Source organism: Hylobates moloch, unplaced genomic scaffold, assembly GCF_009828535.3.
Source record: "Hylobates moloch isolate HMO894 unplaced genomic scaffold, HMol_V3 SCAFFOLD_15, whole genome shotgun sequence".
Classification (NCBI taxonomy): Eukaryota; Metazoa; Chordata; class Mammalia; order Primates; family Hylobatidae; genus Hylobates; species Hylobates moloch.
In genome coordinates this window covers 13949280-13966229 of record NW_026652290.1, presented here as the reverse complement: position 1 = coordinate 13966229, position 16950 = coordinate 13949280, and the positions used below count along the sequence as shown (strand labels likewise).

The 16950-nt window shown below is 39.3% G+C and overlaps 1 long non-coding RNA gene across 1 annotated transcript in view; it reads right to left on the bottom strand.

The window, feature by feature from the left end:
• LOC131381324 (uncharacterized) overlaps nucleotides 1-16408 on the bottom strand; it is a 35823-nt gene extending 19415 nt beyond the window's left edge. The window contains exon 1 of the long non-coding RNA XR_009209998.1: nucleotides 16272-16408. This is a non-coding gene — a long non-coding RNA (uncharacterized LOC131381324). The remainder of the gene's footprint in view (nucleotides 1-16271) is intronic.
• Nucleotides 16409-16950: the final 542 nt, after the last annotated feature.

Below are 16950 nucleotides of genomic sequence, written 5' to 3'. Positions count from 1 at the left end.
AAAAATCTTTCCTGAATCCCTAAGACAATCACTTTCCACCACTTGGATAACACTAAGGAGGTTTTAGACCACAAGGGAATTTGGAACACTTCCCACTAAGCTGGGAAGCCATGTTTCTGATAAAGAGATTTCAGTCCCAAAAGCAAGTGAGAAAAAATTGATTAAATTTTTAAAAATCTGAGCCTCACTACTCAGAAAATATTAATCAAAAAAGAAAAAAAAATCACGGTTTATGCTCACAATGGCTATAATACTGAAGCTATACTCCAACATATGCCTAATACATTGTCTAATCCAGTGTTTAACATTCCATATTTAGTGGTTTAGTCATTTGAGTTAGGACCTGCATTCAAAAAAATATTTATTGAATGCCTAACATTTCCCTGCACTATACTAGGCAACGGCTATTCAGAGATGTTTGAAACACAGCGTTTGACCCCGAGTATTTCAAGTTATTACCTAATGAATCATTGTTAAAAGTAAAAATTTTCCTAGAACATTTTGAGCATCAAAATAAACAATGATAGTTATAGATTATAGACCACAAAATAAAATTAAAAATCCATGGGATGAAAGAAATAAAGAAAGAGAGAGAGAGGAAGAAAAAAATAGAGGGAGGGAGGAAGGGAGGAAGGAAGGAAAGATGTGAGGGAGGGAGAAAGAGAAGAAAGGAAAGAAAGACAGAGAGAAAAGAGAGAGAAAGAAAGAAAGAGAAAGACAGAAAGAAAGAAAGAAAGAAAGAAAGAAAGAAAGAAAGACAGCAAGAAAGAAAGAAAGAAAGAAAGAAAAGAAAAGGAAAGAAAGAAAGAAAGGAAAGAAAGAAAAGAAAAAAAAGGAAAGAAGGGAGGGAGGAAGATCCTTGCTAAGAATAGATTTCACACTAGTAAATATGAAGGAATAAAGGGATTTCACTATATTGGCCAGGCTGATCTCAAACTCCTGACCTTGTGATCCACCCGCCTCGGCCTCCCAAAGTGCTGCGATTACAGGCGTGAGCCACCAAAGCGAATTTTAAAATTCCTTTATTCAGCCGGGCACGGTGGCTCATGCCTGTAATCTCAGCAATTTGGGAGGCCAAGGTGGGTGGATCACGAGGTCAGGAGTTCGAGACCAGCCTGGCCAATATGGTGAAACCCCCGTCTCTACTAAAAATACAAAAATTAGCCAGGTGTGGTAGCAGGTGCCTGTAATACCAGCTACTGGGGAGGCTGAGGCAGGAGAATCTCTTGAACCCGGGAGGCGGAGGTTGCAGTGAGCCAAGATCACGCCAGAGCGAGACTTTGTCTCAAAAAAAAAAATCGCTTTGGGCAACCACCATAATAGTAATTGTTATAGAGATGAACTATCAGTGGATACTAAAACTACTGGTGGAAGTTTGATTTAAAAAATGATACTTACATAAACTCAAAGCATTTCCCCACAAGACATGTATTAAGGACAAAGGGAAAAACAATTTTACAGTGGAGAAACCCTATCATCTTAACCAAAGGGATCAAAATTACCACCAATAATGAGATAAATAGACATCATGTGCGCCCCGTTAGATTGCACTAAGAAAGACAAAACATCACATCTGAGTATTGCCAAAAATGCATAACGTAAATCAAATCATGAGAAAAGTTCACAAACCTACACTGAAATGTCTACAAAATAAATGTCCTGTATTTATCAAAAGTATCAAGGTCATGAACAATAAAGAAACACCAAATAATTGTTTTACAATAAAAGAGAATAAAAAGACATAACAATCAAATATAATATGTGATCATGGACAGGATACCAAATGAGAATTTTTTTTTTTGCAGTAAAAGACATTATGGACAAATGATAAAATTTGATAAGATCTGTCAACCAGATGAAGCTTCACAAGTGTCTTCTCTAGAAGATCAGATGGTAAATGTTTTCAGAGACTGCAGGCCATGTAGTCTCTATCACAACTATTTAACACCATTGTAGGCAGAAAGCAGCCAAGGATGGTCCATAAACAAATGGGCATGGCTGTGTTCCAATAAAACTTTATTTACAAACATAAATGGGAAGGCACATTTGCCAACTGCTGGACTAAATTAATACTAGATCAATATTAATTTCCTAATTTGCTTACTGTACTGCAGTTATGTGAAAGAACATTTGTTCTTAGGAAACATGTACTGAAGCATTTCAGGATAAAAGACATCATATTTGCAACTTACTCCCAAAAATTTCTGAGAAAGAAAAAGAAGACAAGTAATAAACAAGCTAAAATTTGAATATTTGGGGAACCTGGTGAAAGATATATGGAAACTCTCCGTACTGTCTTTACAAATTATCTTTAAGTCTGAGATAATTTCAAAAACAAAGAGTTAAAAGCCAAACATGGTGGTACGTGACTCCTCTAGTCCCAGCTACTCAGGAGGCTGAGATGGGAGGAGCCTAGGAGTTCAAGACCAGCCTGAGCAGCATAGGGAGACCCTATCTCTAAAAAACAAATCAATTTAAACTTGAGAAAATGAATTATGGGAGGAAGCCCAAGTGGAATAATGCCATGTAGATATAGAAGATGACTTGAGAGGTAGGAGTGTAATAGACAGTCAGCAGCAAGACATAAAAATTACAGTTGACAGAGATAAGGGGGATAAAATTTCCTCTAGGGCTGCCTTTTAAAGACCAACTTAAATAAAACTGATTCCCATTTTCTTACAGGCCATAACTTTCAATGATGCCCCAAAAGCACAATTCACATAAATGTTCCTCCTACTATGCATTGTGTGCAAAATGCATAACTCTGAAGGGAAATTGCTTCTACATTTTGTCCTCCTCAACTCCCACATTGTTGGGGTTGTCTGAGCATTTCAAATGCCACAGAAATACTTTGCAGCACACAAAGAGCTGCCAAACACCAACAAAAGTTTGTCCAGACATATGCATAAGTAACTGGGATGTGAATTATGAGACTGTGGAAATAAAATCTTTACCTCTCAGACAGTTTCCAAGGCAATGCCTTAGAACTGATATGGACAAGAGGCAGGAGGGTGGGGGTCCCCAGCAAAGGTCCTACACTCAAGCCTAGATACCTGAGGCCCTAAATGGGAACAGGCATTCCAGTTTTTGCACCCAAAAGTTGCCTTTTGGCCAGCCACACCCCCCTATCCTGTACCCATATAAACCACAAATCCCCAGCTCTAGGAGGAGAGAAGTGGACAAAGAGAAGAGCAGAAGAGTAGTAGAGAAGGGGAGAAGAGAAGGAATGTCGGGAGGAGTTCGGCTGGGGACGGATGGAGAATCAGCCACCGGACAGCGAAACTCCAGGGAAAGATCATCTTCCCACTCCATCCCCTTCCCAGCTCCCCATTCACCCCCTAAGAACGACCTCCACCACTCAATAAAACCCCCGCATTCACCATCCTTCGAATCCGTCTGTGACCCAATTTTTCTGGGATGCTGGACGGGAGCTCAGAATACAGAAAGCTGTCACTCTGGCCCTCTGTCCTGGCAAAAAGGCAGAGGGTCCACTCAGCTGGTTAACACTTAAGCTTTAAATGGACGGCAAGGTTAAAAGAGCTCACTATAACACACACCTGCTTGGGCTCCTGCCCCTGTTTGTCTGCGTACTCCCCCTCCCATGAGGGGTTTAAGCAGTGGCAGCTACCGAACAGATGAGCCACACCCCTGTCGCATGTCCTGTGAGGGGAGTCAGGGAACTCTCCCATTTCAGAACTATGATAAAAATTTGGACAGTCATCCTGATACTATACAAATTTGAAAAATTAACCTTCCCTCTGGTAAGGTAACAAGAGAAACCCAAAATATGGGGGTGGGGGGGCTCTGCGCCGCAAAGGTTCAATTCTTGCTCATGCTAAGTCCAATGCAGAATTTTTTCCAGGAAAATTCTCTCCAGGACTTCTCCATCTTATGTTGCCATCATTTCCCCATCTCAGCTCCCAAGGCCTCTGCAGCACAGGAGGAAAGAACCCAAGAGTCATGGAGGGATTCGGGGGGCAGAAATGAAAGGAGCAGACATCCCTTCTGCTCACAACCCATTTAAGGCTGAGAAAGGAAGGCAAGGAAGCCCTGATATTTTGTGAACACTAAATATCTCTGCCACCAAATCTCTTCTGGTTTTTGTTTAGTAAAAACCCATAAACTTTTATCAAGATTGTCATTTAATAGAGAATGGAATTGGATACATACTAAGACTCCCCCATACACATGTACTGTGTTTAATAGGACAAACTGACCTACGTGTGACCAATAGGTTCTTAAACTACTGTAGCAATCCATCCTTTCCCCTACCCCCAACTTCAAGTCATGAAATAGAAACCAATTGAAAAGTATTTCCTTGGCATTTGGTCTCAAATGATCCTTAGCCACACGACTAAGTTTTAGGGCATTCAGGTCTCTGTTCTAAACCTAAGGTAAACCCTATAAATGTCACAATGCATTTTGGCATTAAATCTCCAGCCTTTGAGAAGGTTCATGTGACATTTTGTTTGTGACAGAAGTATTGCAAGGGTTGATTTTGTTGGTTGGTTTGTTGTTTCAATTGCAACAGAGTCTGAAAAACCACCCGGCAACAAGTAAACAGAATACCGCTGTCCCCGTAATAATACTGCAAGAGAAAAACATCTCAGGGAGAAAGAAGTCAGTAAATTTCTGACATTCCAAGGTGTGAGAGGAAGCAATCTGACGTCTGAAAGCCGGAAAAAAAAACAGTTCCTTGGCCCATGCTGTTCATACACACCAAGGTCACCTAGAAAGTTATCAGAAATCAAAAATAAATAAAATTAAAAGTCTATTTTAAATGATCTCCTGTATCCAAAAGCTGCAAACAAGCACATGAAGATTTCAACATTTTATCTCTCTTGTTTGAAAGTCCTCATTAATACCGTATTATGCTGAGGGGTTGCTGAACTCAGGTAAACACTAGAATTACAGAATGATTTCCTAACAAACACATTGCTTGCTATATATAATGAAGACCATAAGAGAAAAATCCTGGGAATGTTGTTAACTCAAAGGTGCAAAAATGAGGAAATGTCATTACTCAAGAATAATTAGATTAACTGAAAAGACAACTCTTAATAGAACTAATATCATACTAAAGCAAAGGAAGTAAAGCAAGCTTTGTCTTGAAAGTCAAATGGTCTCCTTTTATGTATGTTCATTTCTAGGGGAAAGGGTGATTTTAAGCTGCCGAATCAGTGTAAATAAAAGTCCCACTTATGGCCGGGCACATTGGCTCACGCCTGTAATCCCAGCACTTTGGCAGGCCAAGGCAGGCAGATCACGAGGTCAGGAGTTCAAGACCAGGCTGGCCAACGTGATGAAACCCCGTCTCTACTAAAAATAAAAAACTTAGGGCCCGGTGTGGTCGCACGTGCCTGTAATCCAAGGGACTCGGGAGGCTCAGGCATGAGAATTGCTTGAACCCGGGTGGCAGGGTTGTAGTGAGCCGAGATTGCGCCAGTGCACTCTAGCCTGGGCAACAGAGAGAGACTGTCTCAAAAAAAAAAAAAAAAAAAAAAAATCCCACTTACATTTAAATTTGAAGAGTCCCAGTGCAGGTGCTCATGTGCACACATGCACACACATACACACACACACAAACTGTATATTAACTGGAATATATTTTTAATATATATTTAGGGTGGCAGATGGTAAAGATTGTTGTATGAAACAACCAAAGAGGAGAGATACTAGAAAAAAAGTAGAAAAAATTCAGAAACACTAATAGCATGAAATGATGGAGAGTGTCCTAGCATATCTTCTCTGTACCTTGTTTCTGTCATTTGTTATTTCTGTAATCTAAGAAAAATCATACTTTATTTCTCCAAGCCCCTGGTTGATCTTCTGCAACATGGGAATGGTAGCACGGATTCTGGAGGATACATGGAAGGATGAAATAACAAAATACGTGTATATGACTGGAGTTGATCAGGCACTTTCTCACTTTTCTTCCCTCAAGGATATCACTAATATGATTGTGACTCTGAAAAATTTCTAACCACTCACAGATGTGTTAAACAATAGATTGAAACCAAGTAACAACTAAGTAATATACAAATAATTAAATGAAGAGTCATTGGCTGGCAAAGATACAAAGAAAGTGTAAGAAAAACAAGATGCTAGGAAGGCTGTACTGTGTTTAATAGGACAAACTGACCTACATGTAACCAATAGGATCTTAAACTACTGTAACAATCCATCTTTTCCCCTGCCCCCAACTTCAAGTCACGAAATAGAAACCAATTGAAAAGTATCTCCTTGGCATTTGGTCTCCAATGATCCTTAGAAAATCTACAAATGTGAACATCTATAGGCTCATGATTTTGAAAAGTTATTTGACTCAAAACTTTGGCGTTTGCTTTCCTCATGTATAAAGTGATAGGCCAGGCACAGTGGCTTATGCCTGTAATCCCAGCACTTTGGGAGGCCGAGGCGGGCGGATCATGAGGCCAGGAGTTTGAGACCAGCCTGGCCAACATGGTGAAACCCTGTCTCACTAAAAAGTACAAAAATTAGACAGGCGTGGCAGCGGGTGCCTGTAATCCCAGCTACTCGGGAGGCTGAGGCAGGAGAATTGCTTGAACCCGGGAGGCAGAGGTTGCAGTGAGCCGAGAACTTGCCACTTCACTCCAGCTTGGGTGATAGAGCAAGACTCCATCTCAGAAAATAAAATAAAATAAAATAATAAAATAAAATAAAATGTGATAATGATTATTGTAAAAATAAGGCATTATAGAGAGACAGCCCCTAGCACAGTGCGTAGCAGAAGGATTGCCCTTCACTTCATCCTTTCACTCACTTCATACATTAAGTTCACGAGTAATTCCTATGACCTGTAACTTCAACATGCACCACAACACCCATTTCCTCTCATCTGTACTCTTGTCACTTTAGTCTCTCCTCCTTTCAACTTATTATTCATGTAGTGTATTAGGGTTCTCCAGAGAAACAGAGCAAACAGCATGCGTGTGAGAGAAAGAGATTTATTTTAAGAAATTGGCTCATATGATTGTGGAGGCTGGCAAGGTGAAAACCTCTAGGGTAAGGTAGCAACCTTGAGATCCAGGGAAGCTGATGTTTCAGCTCAAGTCCAAAGACAGTCTGCAGGAAGAATTTCTTCTTCCAGAGGAGACACCAACCTTTTTTCTCTTAAGGCTTTCAAGTGATTGGATGAGGCTCACCTGTATTTTCAAGAGTAATCTGCATTTCTCAAAGTGATTTTTAAAGAATAACTTCTATTTTAGATTCAGGAGGTACATGGGCAGGTTTGTTACCTAGGTATACTGCGTGATGCTGAGATTTGAGATATGAATGATCTCGTCACCCAGGTAGTGAGCACAGCAACCAACAGTTTTTCCACCCTTGTTCCTTTCCTTTCCTCCCCACTCTAGTAGTTTCCAGGGTCTATTGCTGCCATCTTTATGTCCATAATTACCCAGTGTTTAGCTCTTACTTATAAATGAGAACATGAAGTATTTGGTTTTCTGTTCCTGCATTAATTTACTTAGGAAAATGGCCTCCAGCTCCATCCATGTTGCTGCAAAGAACATGATTTTGTTCTTTTCTATGGCTGCATAGTATTGCATGACATATACCCCATTTTTTATATCTACCACATTATCATTTTCCAGTCCACCATGGATGGGCACCTAGGTTGAGTTCATGCCTTTGCTATTGTGAGTAGTGCTGTGATTAACATAACAGTGCATGTGTCTTTTTGGTAGAACAATTTATTTTCTTTTGGATATATAGCCAGGAATGGGATGGCTGGGTCAAATGGTAATTCTGTTTTAAGCTCTTTGAGAAATCTTCAAACAGCTTTCCACAGTGGCTGAGCCAATTTACATTCCCACCAACAGTGTATAAGCATTCTCTCTTCTTCACAGCCTCACCAGCATCTGTTGTTTTTTAGCGTTTTTAATAATAGTGATTCTGACTGGTGTGAGATGGTATTTCACTGTGGTTTTGATTTGCATTTTTCTAATGATTAGTGATGTTGAGCGTTTTTTCATGTTTGCTGGCCACTTGTATGTCTTCTTTTAAGAAGTGTCTGTTCGTGTCCTCAAAAGTGTATTGATTTACACAGAATCTCATCTAGAAAATATCTTCACAGCAACAACTAGACTAGTATTTGACTGAGCACCTGGCTACCATGGTGTAGCCAAGTTGACACATAAAATTAACCATCATACATACAACCACCAAACTCATTCTTTCCTCTGGGCGTTAGAGCCACTGTTCCCTCTGTTTGGAAAACTCTTCCTTCTCACATGCTTCATCACTCAGATCCCATCACAAATGTCACCTCTACAGAGAGACCTTCCCTGCCCAACCTATGTATTGCATTTTCCTTACCACCTTCCTCACCACAACATGATCTCTTACGTCTCCCAATTTTATTTTATTTATATGCTTATTACTACCTACAGTCATCTCATTTCTGCATTCTCCCATTTGTTATGTTTCCCCATTGGCTACAGGATAATTAGCTCTGCATGTGCAAGGATCTTATCTGCTTCCCACTCTGTCTTCAGTATATAGAACCCTGTCTGACACATAGTAGGCACTCACTAAGTATTTGATGAATGAATCAATCAACCAAGCAAGCCTAAGTACTCAAATACTATTTGACTACTATTTTTATTAATAATTAATTTATATAGTTTATTATCCCTATTATTATTATTTGTACTCTGGGCTTTAAAAATCATACCCATCCCGCCAGGCGTGGTGGCTCACACCTGTGATCCCAGCACTTTGGGAAGCCGAGGGGGGCGGATCACCTGAGGTCAGGAGTTCAAGACCAGCCTGGCCAACATGATGAAACCCCGTCTCTAGTAAAAATACAAAATTAGCCAGGCGTGGTGGCACATGCCTGTAATCCCAGCTGTTCGGGAGGCTGAGGCAAGAGAATCACTTGAACCCAGGAGGTGGAGGTTGCAGTGAGCCGAGATCGGGCCATTGCACTCCAGCCTGAGCAACAAGAGCAAAACTCCAACTAAAAAAACAAAAACAAAAACAAAAAGCATACCCATCCCATATCTGGATTATATTTTAATAACATATGCTGAATTTATCCTTAATCCCACTATAGTGATGATTTCAAATAAGTTTGTGAAATTTAAATTTTATTATATGAGAAGCAGGAGATAGATGATTAAGAAAATTGAAACAAGAGTTATAAAGCTTAATATTTCATACATTAGCTCATCTGATTATGGATATAAAGAATAGAGCCCTAAAATAGACCGTGCCTACACACACAAAATGACTTAGAAATGATTCAATAATTCTGTATAATTCAGGCTGAAATAACCAAGATTTTAGCTATCCGGGTAAGTAAAGTAACAGGGAGCTCCCATTTCTTGGATTAGCTTGTTGGCTGGTTGTATTTCCTCCATTACTTTGTGCATGCAGACCTAACCGAGGAGTGTTTCGAAATTTACACTTGGCAGAGAAAAGGAGCTTCCCTGAAAATTTACTTTCTTTGCAAAGGATGATAGTTATGACTTCATTATTTTTGGAGAGAATGAAAAGATGTAGGTAGATGTTGGACGGTGAAAACAAGTAAACCTCTTACTGAGACATCTTTTCATATTTCATTCTATCTATACAATATAAAACTAAAGTTTTCGACACGCTAATGCATATGGTGGTTGTTGCAGAAACAGATCTTTTTTTAATGACTGAGCCTAGATTTTGTTAACACAAAAGCATACGTAGAAATAATAAAGTCCCAAGGAGGTCTCTTCTACAAGGAAGAAGCCCTTCTTTCCCGAGAATCTCCTGGATGCCTCAGCTTCGTCGTTTCTCTCTGTTTTACCTGAGACCTTCACACGAGCATCTACATTCAATCTTTTTAGTTTTTCATCTTTGAGGAGAGCTGCATTTTGCCATGAGGCTAATTATTCTTTCAAAAAATGTATAACTTGGTGAAAATACAGGAACAGAAATTACCTACTTTCTTTTTCAAAAAAACTTTCTTTTTCAAAACAAAAAAGCAAAACAAGATGCTAAAGCAGAAAAGAGATGGGCACTCCCTTGATACCCATAGGACATCCTGAGAACCACTCCCCTGTAGAGCATTTATTAGTATTAACTGAAAGCAAGACAGTAAAAGAGACCTTCTCATCCCTGTTGTTCTCTTCTTTAGAGGAACTAAATCAGTATCCAGTTCATTTTGAAGAGAAGAGGGAGAAAGGAAAGTAACACCCTGCCCCTCATTTATGACAAGCCTAGTCCTGAGCTCCAGACCCCTAAGCCCACTTGCTATTGAACAACACTGTGAAATAGGGATTATTATCCCGATTTACAGACCTGGGCAACTGATTTGACCTCTTTGAGTCTCAGCCAATGTGAGACAGAAGTGAGGACTAAGTTAGTCTGTCCAGCTCCAAAGCCTGCCTAGAAGCAAGCCTCATATCCAGTGACAGAAAAGGCCATCCAATGCAAAAAGCAGAAACCATAAAGGAAAAGATATGAATAGGCCTAGCCACTTAAAAACAAAGGAAAAAAAAACATTGTATGGCAGCAAAAAGGCAAGTGACAAACTGGGAAGATATTTGCATATATAAGAGAAAAATAATTAATACCCAATAGGAAAGTGATTCTTATAAATCAATTAGTAAAAGATAACCTCATAGGAAAAAACAATGGAAAGGATTAAACAATTCATTAGAGACAGATTTAAATAGCTCAGAAATATACACAAAGATATTCAAGTTACCCAGTAACAAATAGGACAGCCAAAGTAACAAAGATTAAGAAGACATGCAAACAAAACCCTCTGTTGGCAAGAGTTTGAGAAAATGGAAATTTATATACACCGTTGTAGAAACTGTAAATTGGTACTGTCTTCCTGGAGAAACGGGTGTCTATCATTGATAATAATGTACTGTGTACTTGAAAAACTGCTAAGGATGTAGATGTTAAATGTTGTCACAACAAAAGTAAGTATATTGTGGTAATGGAAATGTTAACTAGCTTCATTTAACCACTTCACGATGTATGCATATATCAAAACATCATGTCGCATACCATAAATATATATAATTTTCATTCATCAGCTATAACTTAATTTTAAAAATTTAATTGTGTATGCCTTGAGTCAGTAATTACACATTTAGAATTTAATCTGAATGATAATGATAGAAAAGTTCACTCATAAATGTAGGAGGAAATTAGTGGCACTAATATTGATAATACCTCTCCAAAAACGCTATCAATAGGCAACTGGTTGAATTATAATAGCCCAAAAAATGAATTCCAGTATTGAAAAAGATACTGCATGCTCATATATTTTTCTATTTTTATATATTTCTATTTCATTTGAAATATATATGTATACATACATATATATTTATTTCAGAATCAGAAAAAACAAACTGTAATTTTCGAGATCTTTAATATACCTAGCACTTTACAAAATTTGCAAAGCAATTTCTCATATTTTATTTCATAGTACAAACTATGTTTTCTGTCCAATGATGTTATAGTGTGATATGATTTCATGCTAAAAGCAATACTTTCTAGTTTTGCCTGTGAATTTCTTTTAATTATTTCAAATATTTAAAAGTAAGCAGGCTGCCCAGGTGTTTGGGTTCAGCAACCATGATCAAAAGGAGAGGGAAAATGTGGTTTTCTTTCATTGCATTTCCCTTGAGCATCTTCAAGACCCTTTGAAAGAACAGCTGCCTATCCCAGGCAACCTCTCTGCTTAGTCTACACGGAAGAGATGAAATTCACTCCTAAAGTGCGGGTGTTTTCAGGACCCAGTGAATTGGAACTTTCAGCGTCTTCTGCAAGCTCCGTTGGGCCGGCCTTTCATGTGAACGGGAAGGAAATGACTGACAACTTTCTCGTCTTTATGGAAGGCGGACTTTATTTCCAGCTCTCAGGTCAAAAGGCGGCGGAAGGAAAACAAAACCACTAAGAGATAAAGGCTAAAAATATGTCCTGTGGGGTGAATCAACCCAGTTTGGTACCCTGAAGACAGCAACAAGGCAAGGATGTGCGTAGGGCTAAATCTGCGTCATCCTTCACAGGTGGTCGTGACCAGAATCAAAATGCCTGGGCAAGAGAGGAAGAAGTTCTGCAAGCAGGTGTGCTGGAGGGAAGGCGTGGGGAGGGGAGAGGAAGAAGCCATTGAGTCGATCCTGGGCTTGAAGCCCACACACTTTCCCAGCAGTTCACCTCCGGGAGAGCCCAAGGGCTGGACATGGGCTCGGAAGGAGCTAAAATTTGATTTGGGGTTTTGTGGTTTGGGTGATGCACTTTCAGTTTAAAATATAAATAGATGTGTTTATGCAGTTGGGCTTTCTTTCTCTTTGCTTTTAATTGTCACTTTAGAAGAACTAAGTCTATGATTCACAGGCTAGTGCCAAAAAAAAAAAAAGGGAGTTCTCATTGGGTGATTTCCTACTTTATAGGAAGCAATGGGGGAATGGGTTTAAAAGTCACACGAAAGACATCCGCTATGGACTTTGATGATGAGTGTAAGAATGATTCATTTTATTTATATAGCACTTTAATTGTGTTTTTAGTCACATTCAAATTTGGACGTACAACTATTCTAGGAGATAGATAAGGTGATTATTATTCATCATATTTTACAAGTTAGAAAACAGAGGTCAGATAAGTTAAAGATTGCATGTTCCCTTATAGATTGAGCTGTAATACACACACACACACACACACACACACACACACACACACACACGAGGCAGAATCATTACCATTATTTCCCTAACTGCACCACTGGGCAAACCTCCAAAGGGGAAAACTGGTATTAGATGCTGCTAAGGAGAATAGTGCAAAAAAAAAAAAAAAAAAACCACTGAGTACAAGAAGTATGAGAAGGATTCTAGCCTACATGGATTTAAAAACAAACTAGATCCCAACGGGATTTGAGCAGTGCTACCTTACAAGGTCTTTCCAACTGGCTGCTAAATATTTCCATCAGAATGTGCCACTAGTCCTAGATACCACGTCTATATGTACTAAACAAAACTGATCATCTTTCTTTATCCTCTTCCTTCCTTCCATTTCTGTGTTAATGATGTCACTGTTTTCCCAGGCTCCCAGACTCCAATGAGTTTTCCCCTGTAGCCACCTTCTATGCCTTATACATTCAATCAGTCCTCTTGCTTCAGCCACTGAAATGACTCTTACATGTTTTCTCTCTTATATCCTAATACGATCTAGGATTCCTCCCACCTAGACAAATGCAATAATTTGTTCTCTCTTCTCACTGCCTGCAGGTCTAATACAGCAGCTCCAATTCATCTCATGATCTATTCCAGCCAATCTTGCCTTAAATGTGACCTGATTATAACACTGTGCTGCTCAACACCCTTCACTTGCCATAGAACAAAGTCTAAATTTGTTGGCCATGACATTTGAGATCATTCATACAATGGTCTCCAATTGTACATTTACAAAGACCCCCAATTTAAACAACACTGTAAGAGCACTTTCCCCAAATATTTCCTCTTACCTCAATATCTGCCTGCTCAAGATTACTTTACCCTAAATATGCCCTCTTACGTCAATATCTGCCTACTCAAATTCCTACGTCTCCCTTCTTTGTCTCCAGAAATACTCACATCCTCCAAGGTCCAGTTCAGATGTCCTCTACTTGATGGAGCCCTTTCCAATTCTCTGAGTCATTAGACACCCCATTCTTTCCTTCTGCTCCCACTAGACTTGGCATCTCCCTTGCATCATCTGTCACATTTGGCCTCTTAATAAAATTGTTGTGTTTGTTTCCTAATAAATTGCAACCTCTCTCAAGGGAGATCATATTCTATACTTTACATCCTGGAAAGTGCTTGACATAACCTTTTGCTCATAGAAAATACCTAATATATATCAGTTGTAATAAATTAGAAGGACTAACCAAAGCTTATAGCATAACTTCCACATTATTAAAGCATGCAATAATAACTCCAAGCTACTTGCAATTCCCCAGACATTTACAGTGAAAGCAATAGCTATTATTTACTGAGCATTTATTATATGCTAAGGATATCCTATGCATCTTCTAGCTCACAACAACCCTGTGAAATTCGTCATATTCACATTTTACATACAAGGAAACAGAGGATTAATAACCCCTACAAAGCTACACAGATGGGAGGCAAAGGACAGAGAATCAAGGTTATCTAATTCCGGAATGTGCTCCTCACCACCATGCTATTGCCACAACTAATGTCATGGATGTGTTTTCACAGGTATCCTGGACAGTATAACCAGTTTCCCTGAAGAGGTAATACTTTTTCACCAAGGCATACACATCCTCTTGCCCAGCCTCCCCTTGAGAACAGCTGGATAAAGTCATGATGGGTATAAACCATGGCTCAACACCAAGCTGTGAGCTAAAAGAAGGAAGAGAATCTAGAGCCCAAGAATAGAACGGGGGTCACCAAAGCAAGGCCAAGACAGCAGCAGACCCAGTAGCTGGTAGGAATTGAATCCAACGACAGTGAAGCTGCAAACCTGACTTGGAACAGACAGGAGCAGACATATGGACAAGTGCAAGGTCTGAAGAGGCCAGCAGTAGACAGGAACAAAACAAAAAGCTGACCTGCAAGGGGTCCAGAACACAGACATGAAGAATGGGCAAGGAGTCAAATTCAAGCAGCCCCAAGGCCACAGCTCCAGATGTGCTGATGTTTCTGGGAAGGCAGACACAATCTCAAAAATTATCTGACTTGGGATTTTTAGGTACAGTTAAATGGAAAGTCCTGCCTAGAGAAGAGAATGGTGTTTGGGGGGAAAGTAATTCAGAAACTTCCGATAATTTATTTTTATGTCCCCAAAAGGGCATAGCACAATTGAAAGTGCACAGTAAACACTCCATAAACATTTGTCGATTACCTAATAGAGATGGAAGTTTGTTTGGTTTTCTCTTGTAAACACAAAGTAAATCATACCCAGTCAAGTGCCCCTTGCTTAAACTAGCACAATAAATCAAAAGTACCCTAAAGAGGCCAATTCTTTTGCAGAGTGCAGAGTTGAGTCCTGCGGGAGAAGACTGCTCTATTTCCTAAGCCTGAGGAACTGGAAATGCCATACATCGCTGCCAGGGAATAAGCAAAGATCCCCTGCCTACTTAAGAGCAGTACAAGCATTCTCCAAGATGTTATGAGTTCAAGCAGCATTTGGGAAGCTAGCTTGAATCAAAACTAGAATCTTCCAGAAAGACCCATTCCATAACAACACTTCAAAAACTCATCTTTCCCAGATAAGAAAATTCACTATACGTCATCATCAAATTTCCCAAAAAATCCAAGTTATCTCTGTTATAAGGGTCAAAATTCAAGGCCACTCATTCACTCCAAACAGAACTTTTTCAGATGTCTGAAATTCCCAGATGAGTTAGACCAGACAAGATAAACTCTGCCCTTAGAGATTGCAGGAGAGGGGGGTTTATCTTCAGCAATTTTCCCTTGTAATCTTTGCTCTCAGATAACCTGAACTGAATTCATTATTCTATTTCAAATAGTATCAGTAACCAAAGTCAACAGAGAAAATATTATTTTTATTGTTTATGAAATCCTTAATATTTATTGTATGTTATTGAAGGCTTAAACAAAATATCCTTCTTCGTGGGTTACTCTATAATAATAATACCACCTGTAATAGCTTCCATTCAATCCTAAATAAATTCTCCCTTCCTGCTAAACAGGAATATAAAACTTTAAAACCCATGAACAAAATTAACATTTTTAACTAGGTCATTTTAACTAGCCAGTTCTCTATTTATCGTGGATGTTGTGATCTAATCATTATTTCCCATAATAGGTTTTGCTTCTTTAATGGTTTTAGTAGGCAAATCAGCCCCTTCTTTGGGAGCTGGGATGATACACACATCCCATAACCGGTATCAGCCCTGTCTCAGTCACAAAACAAAAAGGCAACACAGTCATTTAAATCATAAATGAATACTCACACTTACGCTAGGAAGAATATGTCCTAAGCTTTACCATAAGCTAATGGCCAAACTGTTAACTCCACATAGACGTCTCTATGAATCTACTGAAAAGTAATGAAAGTGTGAATATAGGAGAGGGTTCTCACTGAAGTCTAAAACATAGCTTAAAAATTATTTTTCCTTTATCCTTACAGAAAGGAGAGGAAAATCAGAAAAATATTAACATAACCTAACTGTCTTATGGAATAAATGCAAGTGTCCCCTGATGGGAACATAGTTCCCTCAACACTGTAGTTAAGACATTTTCCTCTAAGGCTAAGTAGGAGCAACAACACGGGTCTTAAGCACTTACCCATGAAAAGGCAGAGCCAAAAACTGTGTTCGACCGTCCAAACTCTGCTGGCCAGCCAACCTTAGACATTCGTAGAATATCACTTCTCCTTCACCTGACTGGGCAGAAAATAACTGACATTAAACACCTGGAACCCACATTGTTCTTATCAGGCAGGCAGCATCAGACAAACCTAACTGTCTATTTACAGGAGAATGACCACATATATAGAGTACATCCTACTATAAAATGCAACCTGCAGTTTAAAATTAAAAGTGGTTCTGAGTATACTTATACAGAAAGAGCCTCAAGAGATACTTGACATGTTACAAGCACGTTTATGTTTGGGTGTGCAGTGGGATACCATTTACAGAAAGCCCAAATCACAAAAGAGCATAGCTCATCTAGAAGGATAAGTCAATCCAGCAAGAGTGCCAGGATTGAGGGTCAGCCATCAACAAGGGTTTTGGGTTTATTTGTGTATTTTCACAATGAGAAATACTGATGTATCTTTCGTGTAAATGCCTTCTGCTCTTCTCTTCTTCCTCCAGCAAGGGCTTCTGGCCAGTCGTGGTCGTCATGTTTAGTTGCAAGAAGGGCAGCCTCTCATGCAGCAAGCAGCCATGATGGGCCACGTGGCTTACTATGTAGGATATATCACCTGTGTCCATCTTCTTGGGAGATTTCTCCTAGCACTTAA